The sequence below is a fragment of the Pelodiscus sinensis genome, chromosome 5, assembly GCF_049634645.1.
Source record: "Pelodiscus sinensis isolate JC-2024 chromosome 5, ASM4963464v1, whole genome shotgun sequence".
Lineage (NCBI taxonomy): Eukaryota > Metazoa > Chordata > Testudines > Trionychidae > Pelodiscus > Pelodiscus sinensis.
The window spans coordinates 46,509,220-46,517,470 of NC_134715.1; positions in this window are offsets into that span (position 1 = coordinate 46,509,220).

The window sequence follows — 8,251 nt, forward strand, 5'->3', positions numbered from 1 at the left end:
AATACAATACCCCTGTAAAATATTTTAAACCCAGTAAGACATTGTTTTCTTTTAAATGCTAATATTTTTATACTTGATATAGAAACATCTAACTTCCCAAAATGATAAGTATGTAATTATAAAGTACAACCAGAGAACCCACATTTTTAGACCTAAAGATATGGTACACAAAGATACACTTTGCAAATATTCCTGTCACACAGTGAAGGTCAACATCTATTGACTTTTGTCACTACTTTGAGAAGAGGTGAAGGAGAAAGCTGGAGAAAGGTATTGGATAGATTTTGGGAAGAAGCAAGATTGGGGTGTTACTTGGTGCAAGAGAAAAAGGGAAGGAGGAAATAGTAAAGAAGTAGACTCTGATGAAAATGTGAAACAGAGTGATAATAGCAATGGGTAGGAGTGAGATTGGGAAACCTCCTAATGATCTTAGCAGGGAAAAGGAGTAGCAGCCATTAGTGGCTTGGAGATTTGAGTTGTCTCATGGTTCTGGCCATGAATGAGAAAGTTCGTTTCCTTTATCAATAAAAGAAATTCACAGCTGTATTTCCCAGTAACAATTATTTACATTGAGTTTGATCATAAACAAAAGTGATATTATTTAGTATAAAAGCAGTATTTAAGTGGTTAAAAACAGACCAATCAAAGTAAGTTACTAAGCTAACATAAACAAAACACACCAGCTAAATCTAATCTACTGTACTATAAGAAATTGTTACAAATAATAATTTCTTCACCCTAGTTCTTGTTTCAATAAAGATTTCCCTGTGTCAGAACTTATCTTTCTGACCTTTCCTTCTCTCCCCCTTCTTAGAGTTTTTTTGTTCCCAAGTCTTTCCACGTATCTTCTTGTGGTGGGGAATAGTCTGAAGCCAGCTGAAGATGATCCTTGTTTGCTCCCCATTTCTTAAATAGAAGTTCTCCAGAGCGGGAAGTCTTTGTCTCATTTCCCCATCCCTGTGAAAAAAAATTCCAAATTCAATATGAATTTCAGCAACAGGTGACATGGTCATATGTCTTTGTAAGATCAACCATACTTGTGGGGGAGGGGACAAGGCTATTCACAGTCCTTCTCTTGAGTACTGGGCCATTAAATTCCCTAAGTACCACTGATGGCTTTCACTAGCCAATCTAGCTTAATAATCAGGTTTACACTTTATATTTCTAACATCAAATACAGGACTGATACTCTGTGTGCATTTATACTCATTAAACCCTCTCCGATGATGGGTCATATGACACATTTTGCATAATATTTTGTGGAGACAGATCTATTTCTGTGACAAATGTTGAAAAACTTATTTTTTTCATTACAAAAAATATTCAAAGTCAGTATACTCTATTCAGCAGTGCTCTCAGCTGAGTAGAGGTTGGAAAGCAGTTGTAATATTTCTTCTTCTGATTTCTTTTTTCCCTCCCAATTCTCTCCATATCAGCTTGCCCTATTTCATGGAAAAGTTCTGTTGAATGTGAGAGTAGTGAAAACAGTAGAGTTCTATAGAAACTAAATAAGTTAGTAAAGAAATCACTCTTGAAATCTTTAACATTTAGTTAAGGATGTCATCTTATCTGTACATGTTGAATAATATTATAAAATAATTGATAATGGTATGACCCATTAACATCTGAGTGTTAACTGAGAAGATGTGTTAAAAAATATCCCGACTTGGCATGTATATTCTGATTCATCAATAAATATCATGTGAGGTCTTAAATAAAAACCCATGTCACATAAGCCTTTTTAGAATCTGCACATATATTTCATAATATTAATCTATATCAAAGCAAAATGACAAATACATTTTTTGTCAGATTGATTATATTTAATAGTCTGTTAGTTCACATGTAAATTATGCATTGCAGGCCATCTAAGGGAAACCTAATGTACATACCAAGTCAATGAGGGTATGTGAAATCAACAGATAGGGTATAAATTGGGATGGGCTGTCCTGAATGTGAGTACAGGCAATGAACTTAGGAGGCCATACGGAAAAGGAATCAATCAGACAATGCAATTACATTCATGAAAACTTGATCAAAATCTGTCCTGCTTGAAATACTGCAAAGGACATTTGGAGTAAGAAAAACTTATTTGGGCGGGAGGCTAGCCTGCTATGTTTAGACTCTAGAAATTAAGATTTTGTTTTATATTTAAAATGTTCCTCTGTGGGATAATGGAAACAATAGTATTAAAGGGGCTCAAGGACTGCAGTACACATTGCTAATCTACAAGGAAATGCAACGGCTGTCATAAGCCAGGTATAGTTGTTTATTTGGGTCACAGAGAGGTGGTACCATGTAGCTAATACCTCACTAAATACAAACATGAGTCTTCCTAGACAGAGGCAGGGGAGTTAAAAGGTAACCCTCAGCTCAAGCTACCCTGAAAACTGTCATCACTTTGCAATTAATTGCAAATTCTTTATTAAATTCAATTTTAATTTTTAATGGACTAAAATTGTTAATACCACAGATATCGGTAGAAATCACATAGAGCTATAGGTGATGTTTATTCATGATTATCTAAAATGCCTTAATTTTCAGAAATACTTCATTCTAAGCCCTCTATTTGAACATAACACAATAGCAATGTGATGCTTTATGATTTGAGAGTGACTATTTATGTTATTGGTCACTGATACACAGTTGTAACGATACGAAGTATAACATGTAAGGTGTTAAATGAAAAGTTATCATCAATCAAATATGATTATTCTGGTTAAATACATGTATCGCTTTTTATGATACATGTCATGAATACTGGCTATGTACTTGTATCTTATACAGGTTGGACCACCCTCATCTGGCACCCTTGTGACCTCACCGGTCCCGAGTGAAGGGATTTGCCAGAGCAGGGGAGATCCCTTTCCTTATGGCCCATGCTTCCCCACTGACCCCAGATCAGGGTTCCATCCTGGCCCTTCTGCTATCTGCTCGGCTGTGGCTCCCCAGGCCAGAGCTCTCTAGCGGCCACCAGGACCAGAGCTCTCTGGCATCCGCTGGGCCTGGGGCTTCATGGCCACTGCTAGCCCTGCTACCACTCTGACACTGGGGCCAGAATTCCTCACTGCTTCACCCACCCACCCTTGACATAGGACTCATGGCTGAGGCACTTTCTTTCCCTCCCCCCCACATTGTACTCCTGCCCTGCTGCCAGACCTCCCTATATCTGGGTTTTGTTATTCAAGAACAGCTGTGGTCCTACCAGATAATGGATGTTGCTGGACTAGAGAGTCCTGGTTTAGGGAGGTACAACCTGTATCAGTGTTGTATTTGTTAGTGGCACTCACCACATAGGACTTACATGAAGGGTAGATAGCTGTGTTGCTGGTTCATTAAGGAGGCTTGAATCTAATAGTGGACTGCAGAAGAAGCTTATCCAGTAGGAGGAGCCAATTGCCACTGTGTGTAATTCAGGATATGTGACATGCTTATATGACCCTGATCTTGGATCAGTAACTTAATACAAAAAGTGAATGTTCTCGGCGTGAGGGAGGGGGTTGGAGGTGGGAGGAAAAGACAGGAAAATTCCATGCATGTTGTAGAGGTTATAAAAGTCCCTGAGACATCTCTATTTTTTTCTTCATTTCTCTGGACTGGATTTCTAACAAGGAAGTTCTACACAAGGACTGACAGCCCCCAATATGTTTCGGTAATTCCAGAGAGATGTTTCTAAGCTCAGTTTATTCCATCATTGCTGCAAAATAGATACAGGGACTTTGTAATAATTTGTATGCATACCTATTATATATTTTGAAGAGTGAGTTTGCTTGTGGATTTGTTTGTGCAAAATAAAGTCATACTCAAATTACCTACACATACCAAATTTTGCATAAACAATCCTGTCAATTAAATTAGCTGAATGTACTACTTTTTACACTGGAATATGCTGGGTAAAAGTTTTAAATAATTATTTTTGTTTTCATTGGAAAAAAGTCATGACTACTATGGTTAGAGTTCATAAAAAAATTTGAAAACATAATTAAAATTGAGTCACCTATTCAACTGTCCTTTTAGTGCAAAGAAAAATTTTACTGTTACAAATCAAAAAATAATTCAAATTAGTTATGGAAAGAGTAACAGAAGCTTTACGAGTTTTTGATTCAAATTTACTATGGTAATTATTCAATACAATGAAAAACGTTTGAAGTTGAATCCTACACATTTAAAATTGTTCTTTTTCTTCCAATTGTAAGCACGTAAATAAAAAATTCTATTGCATATATTTAATTTCTTGAACTTTCATATAGGTGTAATCTATGCAAAATGACTTTGCCTGGCGAATAACGGGCTTCGCCTGCTAGTAGTCTGCAAGGGTATGTCTACACTACCACCCTAGTTCGAACTAGAGTGGTTAATATAGGCAAACAAAGTTGCAAATGAAGCCTGGGATTTGAATTTTCCGGGCTTCATTTGCATCTTGCTGGGCGCTGCCATTTTTAAATCCCCGCTAGTTTGGACTCCATGCCCACGGCTACACGCGGCATGGAGTAGGTAGTTCGGATTAGGCTTCCTATTCCATTCCACGAGGTGTACCGGTAGTTCGGAATAGGAAGCCTAATCCGAACTACCTACTCCATGCCGCGTGTAGCCGCAGGCATGGAGTCCGAACTAGCGGGTATTTAAAAATGGCAGCGCCCGGCAAGATGCAAATGAAGCCCGGGAAATTCAAATCCTGAGCTTCATTTGCAACTTCGGTTGCCTATATTAACCACCCTAGTTCGAACTAGGGAGGTAGTGTAGACATACCCTAACTCTCTTAGAGTATGTCTACACAGAAAAATTATTTTGAAATAACTTTCCTAGTGTCTAAACAGCCAAACCGCTATTTTGAAATAGTAGAGCACTTATTTCGAATTTGGTAAACCTCATTCTACAAGGAATAACTCCACATTTGAAATAGCTCATTCGAAATAAGTGCCGTGTTAACGCGTATTTCAAAATAAGGGGCCTCAAGCCCTTCCCAGTGTGCCCTGGTGGCAACTCTGGGCCAAACCAGGAAAACTCCTCTCCTCTCCCCCAACCCTGGAGCCCTTAAAGGGGTAGACTCTGGCCACAGTGCCTGTGCCAGCTGCAAACTTGTCAGCACAGAGCCAGCAATCGCTGCTCCTGACCCAGTGGCCCCACCATGAGCCAGGCAGCCAGTGCCAGCCAGCCCTCTACTGCTCCCCAAGCCCAGTCCCCAGCTCCCAAGAGCCTGCCAGGGGTTGGAGAAGGCAGGCACAGTCCTGGTCTAGTGCGGAGATCATGGACCTGATTGAGGTTCGGGGGGATGCCTCCAATGTCCATGATCTCTGCACTAGATGGAGGAATGCAGCTGTCTACAGACCGATGGCTGGTCTACAGACCAGGAGCAGGTGCGCATGAAACTGAAGGAGCTGCGGCAAGCCTATGCCAGGGCCACACAGGGAAGACACCTGCCCCTATTTTGACACCCTGGACCACATCCTGGGGGGTGAGACGTTCCGTGCCACCTCAGGGGTCATCGATCCTGGAGCAGAGGACCCTGACCAGGGCATGGAGGAGGAGTGCCAGGAGCCGCATGAGCCCAGAGGGAGTGTGTCACGCAGCCAGGACCCCCGAGGCATCCCAGAAGACCCATCACCAGTATCATCCGGAGAGTCAACAACATGTGAGTGCCATCACTGTCCCCTTATTGGGGGAATGAGGAGGGAGACCAGGGACCACGCGTGCGGTCCTTGCTGACCATGGATCACGTAGCAACCTGTGCATGTGCGAGCATGTGCCGTGCCACCCCTGGGCATGTGGTCCCAGCTGGCTGCCACACAGGGGCCTTGGCCTTTTAGCCACATGCGTGTGTGAAGAGACACAGCAGGACGCCCTCCCTCTACAAGGCATTTCTCACAGAAGCAGGGGACATCTCCCCCGCCACCTCAGCCACACTATACACAGCACAGGGGCATGGGTGCAGTCTCGGGACAGCATTCCAAACATGGCCTGTGTGCAAGCACATTGGCTCCGATGGTGCAGGGAACGGTCATCCTCACCTTGCAGAGGGGGGCTGGGCTTCACCCACTGTGTCCTCAGGGAAAACTGACCACTTCTCTTGTTTCTCCACAGCCACACTAGATGCATGTTCCTGCACCTGAGGGCTCTGCAGGACCAGCCATGCAGTGGAAGGGTACTGACAGCAGCACCTGGGGGCACCACGAGCCCTGCACCACACCCTCCAGAACTGGGTGCAAGAAGACCTGGAGCTCTGGCAGGAGCAGCTTGCCCAGGGCCGTGCCATCTACTGACACCTGCAGACCCTTGTGCAGAGCGTGCTGCCTCCTGCCGCTCCAGCGCCTGCTGCCTCCCCAGCTACTGCCCCTCCTTCCACTCCTTCTCCCCCTCCCACTTCTCCCTCTACACCCTCCTCAACCTCCATCCCCTCCCAATCCCCCCGTGGATGCTGAGGCCCCTGCATCTGTGGTGCTGGGAGACAGTTGGCCTGACGAAACCCCCACCCCTGAGCCCTGAGCTTCCCCTCCCTCTTCTTCCCCTTGTTTCCCCCTTCCAGCTCCCTCCTCCCAGGTTTCCCCGTCCCCTGTCCGACTCTCTCTCTTCCCTTCTCCAGCCTCTTTTCCCCAGTCCCACCAGAATTTCATTTCCCCCCCTCCAGTTTTATTAACTAAAGACAGTTCATGTTTATGAAAAAAAGTGTATTTTATTTTACATCAGGAAAGGGATCTTGGGGAGGTAAGTGGAAGGACGTGAAGAAGGAATGAGGCACAAGCCCCTAGTGGGGCAGATCAGGGAGACTATTAATGCTCCTCGGGGTGGAAGCTCTCCCACAGGGCCTCCTGGATACTGACAGCCCCCCCGATGGTCTTCCTGGATGGCAGCCTGCAGAAAGTGCAGCCAGGCTCACAGCAACGTGTCCAAGAGAAGCACCAGAGCACCCAGAGACAGTTCTGGCTCCATGTTGCAGAGTGCTGCGATGTCCTGAGTGAGAGCAACCAGAACACGCTGAGACAAAAATGCTTTGCTGTCCCTCATTGGGGTAGACAAGCAAACTGGGAAACCTGAGAACCTGCTGTCTGGGAAGGGGACAGAAGAGGGGGAGGGCCTTTAAGCACAGACCTCAGATAGCCTCAGGCAGCAGCCCCAGACAGTAATTCCTGACCTGGTACCCTGCCGGTACTGGTAACACCCCCCCCCCCCCCCGACCCAATAACTTCAACAATTGCAAGTTCTGGTTGATTTGCATTTTAACAATAAGAATGTTTGTCCCCTTAAAAATTGATTATTAATATTGCAACTGATTGCATTAAAGCAATAGAAACAATCAACCAAGCAAACAATGGAAACGCCCACATAAAGATGAAGTTTTGCAAGTCAATAAACTGAGAACAAACAAAACCGCTAAGATTTTTATCATAGTACATTAATATGAAGGAAAGTGTTAATTCTATTAAATACAGTGTATATAAAATTTCAAGGAAGGGAGCTGTTCACAAATATGGCTATTTAATACATCTTGCTGGGAAAACAATGTGTGAATGGTAAATGTTTAAAATATAGAAGCCTTATATTATGAACACAAGCTAATTTACTACTTTCTAAAAGCTGATGGCCCACATTTGACAATTTACTCTTCTTCCCACACAGAATGTAGATTTTCTCTGCTTTTCTCCATGGTTGATATAAGCAATCTGAGTTGTTTTATGTCATGTTAAGTGGAAGAGAGAGACTATTGAAAATGTTTGCCTTTTTGCTGGGGGGAAAATTTGTCACATGCAGTGCTGAAACAGAAGACTAATGCTGTTTGCTAGCTATTTGCTATCATACTGAACACTGCAGCTGAGCACATCTTGAAGTATATCGGTAACAGGTGATATGTGAAAAGATGTCTGAATATGTCTTATTCTCTTAGGTCTTTCTTTTTTTTCTGATTTGAATTTACTTATCTGAAACCTTCCACACTCGAACACTTTTTTCACAAATAATTCAAATAAGTTATTCATAAGCAGGAGCGGCCCGAGGCGGGCTGCCACAGCTGGCACCCCCACCTGCACGGCCATCAATGGAGTGATGTCATCATCGGGCACCCCAGGTGCCCCTGGACATTATGATTGGGCGCCATGGAAGGCGGCGCCCTAAGCGACAGACGAGTCAGCCTAAAGTCACGGGCCACCCCTGTTCATAAGTTCAGAGACAACCCGTAATTCCATGACTAAGTTCCTGACACACATTTTTTTTCCCCTAGAGACAATGGTATAATCAAGACTCAGGAACAACACAAATC